The sequence below is a fragment of the Galeopterus variegatus genome, unplaced genomic scaffold, assembly GCF_000696425.1.
Source record: "Galeopterus variegatus unplaced genomic scaffold, G_variegatus-3.0.2 Scaffold10699, whole genome shotgun sequence".
NCBI classification, from domain to species: domain Eukaryota; kingdom Metazoa; phylum Chordata; class Mammalia; order Dermoptera; family Cynocephalidae; genus Galeopterus; species Galeopterus variegatus.
Genome location: NW_007736810.1, coordinates 51,048 through 57,288, shown reverse-complemented (window position 1 = coordinate 57,288; position 6,241 = coordinate 51,048).

The following is a 6,241-nucleotide window of genomic DNA, read 5'->3' as shown; positions in this document are numbered from 1 at the left end:
AACTACATTTGTAAATATAAAAGGCCATACAAATGTGTTTTTCTGTAACTCTGTTCTTTTTCTATCTAACTTAAAAGACAACTGCAAAGTAATAACTATAAAACTATGTTGATGGGGGCCGGCCCGGTGGCGCACTGCGCTAGTGCGCCGCTTGGGAAGCGCGGAGGCGCTCCCGCCGAGGGTTCGGATCCCACATACAGACCGGTTCCCACTCACTGGCTGAGCGAGGTGCGGGGGCAACACCGAGGGTTGCCATCCCTTTGCCGTCCTGGTCCGGTACGGGGGCGACACTGAGGGTTGCGATCCGTTGCTGGACACGGAAAAAAGACAAAATAAAAAAAAAAACTATGTTGATGGATTCATAATATGTAAAGATGTGATCTGTATGACAATAATAGAGCAAAGGGTGAAGAAGGGAATGGAGCTATATTGAAGCTTTACATTTAAGAAGTTTTATTTATTTTTATTTATTTTTTCTTTTTTGTGACCACTAAGGGGATCGCAACCCTTGGCTTGGTGTTGTCTGCACCACGCTCAGCCAGTGAGTGCACCGGCCATCCCTATATAGGATCCGAACCAGCGGNGCAGTGCTGCTGTGCTCCCAGCGCTGCACTCTCCCGAGTGAGCCATGGGGTAGGCCCAAGAAGTTTTACATATAATTGAAAGTAATTTGGTATTAATCCAGACTATATTATTCTAAGTTATGATGTTAATTATAATCCTCGGGTCAACTGCTAAGAAAATAACTCAAAAATATAGTAAAAGAAACAACAAGGAAATTAAAATGGTGTACTAGAAAATAGCTATGTTAAAAAAGAAGAAAGCCCTCAATTCAACAACCAAAATGCACAACTCAAGTCACTGGAAAAAGAAGAGCATGCTAAACCTAAGGCAAACAGAAGAAAGGAAAAATAAGTATTCGACTAGAAATAAATAACATAGAGAATAGTAAAATAATAGATAAAACCAATAAAATCAAAAGTTTGATCTTCAAAAAGATCAGGAAAATTGAATTAACAAATCTTTACCTAGACTGACCAAGAAAAAGAGAGAGAAGACTCAAATCACTAAAATTAGCAATGGAGGAGGGAATATAGACTGTACAGAAATAAAAAAGTTGATAAGAAAATACAAGAACTGTATGCCAACAAATTAGAAAATCTAGATGAAATGGATGATTTCCTAGGAAGGCACAAACTATTGAAACCAACTCGAAAGAATCAGAAATCTGAGTATTAAAAGTATAAAAACTGGATTACTAATATTAAAAAAAAAGTACCACAAAGAAAAGCCAAGGCCAAAGTGTCTTCACTGGTTAATTGTACCAAATGCTTAAAAAATTAATGCCAATCCTTATAAACTCTCCAAAAACCAGAAGAGGAAAGCATATTTCCAAACTGATTCTATGAGGCCAGCATTAACCTGATATCAAAACAAGACAAAGACATCAGAAGAAAAGAAAACTGTAGATAAATCTCTCTCATGGATGTAGTCACAAAAATTCTCAAGAAAATAAATACTAGCAAATGTCCATCAACTGATGAATGGATAAAAACATGTGGCATTATATGGATAATGGAATAAAAATTTGTCAATAAAGTGAAATAAAGTTCTTATACACACAGCAATCTGGATGAATCTTGAAAACATTATGCTAAGTGAAAGAAACCAATAAAACAAGACCACATGTCGTATGATTCTATTTACATGAGGTGTCCAGAGTGGGGACGGGAGAGAGAGAGAAAGAGACGAGGTGTCACTGCCAGTGGGTACGGGGCTCCTTTCGGGGATGGTAAAAGTGCTCTAAATTTACATGGTGATAGTCACACAATTTTGTGAATAAGCTAAAAACCGCTGAATCATACACCCTAAAAGAGTAAATTTAATGATATGTAAATTATACCTCAATAAAGGTTTCATAAAAAATAATGTGGTGTAAATTTTGGCACTTGTGGTTTTCATCTTTTTTATTTCTTTTTTCTTTCCTATTGGGACAATTCAGAAGTTACCATGCTGCTGGCAGCTCTGGCAGAAAATGACGGTGACAGCAAATGACATTTCAGGAATGGCTTTTAAGGCACAAGGAGCAATAGCCTGAGGATAATCAGAGTTGTTAGGCTACTCTCCTACCCTGGAAAGTGAAGTCAACCTGATTCTGTCCATCATGGACCCTGGTGACTGAGTTGTTGGTGAATGCTCTGCAAAGTTTAACATCCCCTCTTACACTTTAAATATAGAGCCCGATCAACAATACCTTTCAAACTCAGGCCATTTAGTACATAACTAAAGGAGAACTTTAAAATGAGAGGAATGTAAGGACTTCTGGTCACTAGCCAGAGGGGAAGAATCATTTTTTATAACCTGGAAATTTATTTAGTATTAAAAGAAAATGACTTCTTAAGATGAGAATAAGGGAGAGAGAAAAATAACCAAATTTGAGATTCTGGGTAAATACAATGTAGCAACTGACGAGATACTCCTTTCTCCTGTTTTCTATTAGGATTATATTGGGGGATTATAGCTCCACCTAAGAGTGTCTCTGTTGACTTCAAAGATAGGTTAACTATTTAAATTCTGAGCTTGAACACCCTGTATTACCGTTTTTATACTGATGTCCTGTTACAACCATGTTTTCTGTCTCTGGGGAAAAAAAGAGGACCCAAACTCATGTCATCAAATATTTCCTAGACACCAATCTGTTCAGGCTGCTTTTGCAATTATTACTGCCCTTCATCACTGCATGTACCCGCTCAAGTGTCACCACCCTGCTTTCTAATTGGTTTGCCACCATTCTAAACCAAAATTCTCTTTCTTTAAGGAAAGAAAGCATAAGGAGGCACTTTTCCCAGAAAGAGATTGGTGCCCTAATTGTGTTTTCTCAAAGGTTTCTGTGGGTTACTGGGAAGGGACACACCTGTGCATTTGAACTTCATGAGCTCTAAATCTACATGGCTGATCAGTGGCTTCCCGACAGAGCTCAGTCTGAGGGTGGAACAAATCCCCCAAGCTCAGCCTTCCTGGCTTTCCCCGGCTGCAACCCCTGCCCACCCTTCCCTGCATTCTTCACACTGTGTCCTTCTCCTGCAGCCACCAGACCCTGGAAGAGAACCAAGGGGCATCACAGATTATCAGTGTGCTCCTCCTGGTTTTCTGCGTAGCTCTTCTTAACAACTTTCTGACTGGTGGGCAGCATTCCCCAGTCAGCCCTGCAGCTCCACCACCGAGAATTCTTCCTAAGCAAGCTTTCTTTAGTCACAGTAACCTGTGTAAGAAATGTTTTCTCTCATGAGTTGCTTGATACGCGGTACAGTCATTCCTTCTGTTCTGAAAAGCTCACGCTAAATGGAATCGTTTAATTCCAGGATGCTCAGAATCACTGAATAATACCTTTGTTTTTATCTTTCCAAAACAAATCTTGTGTTTGTGAAAGGGAACAAGTTTGAGGAGTGGTAAGCAGTGGAGACTAAAGACTTATCTGTGTGGAATTATTGCTGTAGAAAAGAGCCGTATAATCTTCCTGTTCTGTACCTACTAAATCTTACAAAGGGTTAGGAAGGCAATATTTCTTCTGCCTTCGGATTTCTGTTAATACCGAGTAACATGAAATGAAAAGTCGTCTTACAGTTTCTTTAGAGAAGCATTTCCCAAGCTAATTCTTATTGAATACTTGTCCGCCCATGGTGTCCACTCATGGTGGTCATGAGGGTTCTTGGAAATGAGATAGATTTGCATGGTCAAATAAATTTGAGAAATTTGGGTTAAATAAAAATGAATTGATTTGTTTCCTGCAGGGCTTCACAGGATGTTTAACACTACTGTTCTTTTTTATGAGCTTCTTAATGCAGCCATGTTTGACTTTTTAAAAAATTATGATTATTTTATTTATTGCCAGTCTCCTTAAAATTAGTTTGTATTTTAAAATTATTAGCGTATATACCCAATATATTTTATTTTTTTAAATTTTGTTCTATTGTAGTAATAACTCTTAACTTGAGATCCGCCCTTTCAACAAATTTTTACATGTGCAATACGTTACTGTTGACCATAGGTGCAATGTTGTGCCACAAGTTTTTAGAGCTTATTCATCTTGCCTCTGAAACTTTATGCCTGTTGATCATTCACTCCCCATTAACTTCCCCTCAGTTCTGGCAACCACCACTGCACTCTCTGATTCTATGAACTTGACTATATTCGATACCTCATACAAGTGGAATCATGCAGTATTTGTCTTTCTGTGACTGGCTTATTTCACTTAGCATAATGTCCTCAAGGTTCATCTGTGTTGTCACATACAAAGGTACTTCAAAAAGGTAGTGGAAAAATGGAGTTAAAAGATAACACAAAACCTTCCATGAACTTTTTAAAGACCCCTTGATTGCATAATTTCCTTCTTTTTAAAGACTAAATTGTACTCAGTTATGTATGTATATGCCACATTTTTCCTTAATCAATTCATCTGTCAAGGGACATTTAGGCTGTTTTCACATCTTGGCTATTGTGAATAGCGCTGCTATGCACATGAGAATGTGAATATCTCTTTAAGATCATGATCTCAATTTTTTGGATACAAACCCAGAAGTGGATTGCTGGATCATATGATAGTTCTATTCTCAATTTTTTGAGGAACTGCCATACTGCTTTTTACAGGGGCTGAACCATTTTGCATTCCCACCAACAGGGTGCAAGGATTCCAATTTCTCCACATCCTTGACAACACTTGTCTTTTGTTTTGTTTTGTTTTGATAAAACCCATCCTGACAGATGTGAGGTGACATCTCATGTGGTTTTGGTTTGCATTTCCCTGATAATTAGTGACATTGAGCATTTTTTCATATACCTGTTGGCTACTTGTATGTTTTCTTTCAAGAAATATCTACTCAAGTCCTTAGCCCACTTTAAAATTCAGGCTATTAGTTTTTTTTAAACTATTGAGTTGTAGGAGTTCCTCATATATTTTGGAGATTAAATCCTTATCTGATATATGATTTGCAAATATTTCCTCCCACTCAGGAGATTGCCTTTTTATTCTGTTGACCATTTCCTTTGCTCTGCAGAAGATTTTAGGAGTGATGTAGTCTCACTTGTTTATTTTTTGTTTTCATTGCCTATGCTTTTGGTGTTGTATCCATGAAATCATTGTCAAGACCAATGTCAAGGTGCTTTCCCCTATGTTTTCTTCTAGCAGTTTTACAGTTTCTAGCAGTTTTGCATTTTCAGATCTAATGTTTAAGTCTTTATATGTAAAATAATCTATTATTTTAAGTTGATTTTTGTGTATGGTGTAAGACAAGTGTCCAATTTCATCCTTTTGCATATGGATAACCCGTTTTCCCAGCACAATTTGTTGAAGAAACTACCTTTTTCCCATTGTGTATTCTTGGCACCCTTGGTGCAGATTGATTGACCATATATGCATGAATTGATTTTTGGGCTCTTTATTCTGTTCCATTGGTCTATATATCTGTCTTTATGTAAGTACCATATTGTTTTGACTATTACAGCTTTGTGATAGATTTTGAAATCAGGATGTGTGAGCCCCCCAGCTTTGTTCTTTTTTCTTAAGGTTGATTTGGTAATACATTTTAGAATTGTTTTTGTCTATTCTTTTATAAAATGCCATTGGAATTTTGATAGGGACTGCATTGAACCTGTAGATTACTTTGGGAAGTATGGACATCTTAACAATATTAAGTCTTCTAATCCATGAACATGGGATGTCTTTTCATTTGCTTGTGTTTTTATTTAATTTCTTTTTTCAATATCTTGTAGTTTTTAGTGTATAAGTCTTTCAACCTCTTAAGTGATTCTAGGTATTTTATTTTATTTTATTTGCTGCTATTGCAAATGGAATTGTTCTTCTAATTTCCTTTTCAGATAGTTCATTTTTAGTATATAGAAATGCAAGTAATTTTTGTATGTTGATTTTGCATCCTGAAACTTTATTGAACTCATTGATTAGTTCTAACAGTCTTTTTATAGAATCCTTAGAGTTTTCTATATATAAGATCATGTCATCTATAAACAGGGACAATTTCACTTCTTTCTTTCCAATTTGAATGCTGTTTATTTCTTTTTCTTGCTTACTTGCTCTGACTATGACTTCCAGTGATATGTTGACTAGAAGTGGCAAGAATGGGCATCCTTGCCTTGTTCCTGGTCTTAGAGGAAAAGTTCTCAGTTTTTAATCATTGAGAATTATGATAGCTGTGAGCTATCCATGTATGAATAGCCTTTATTACGT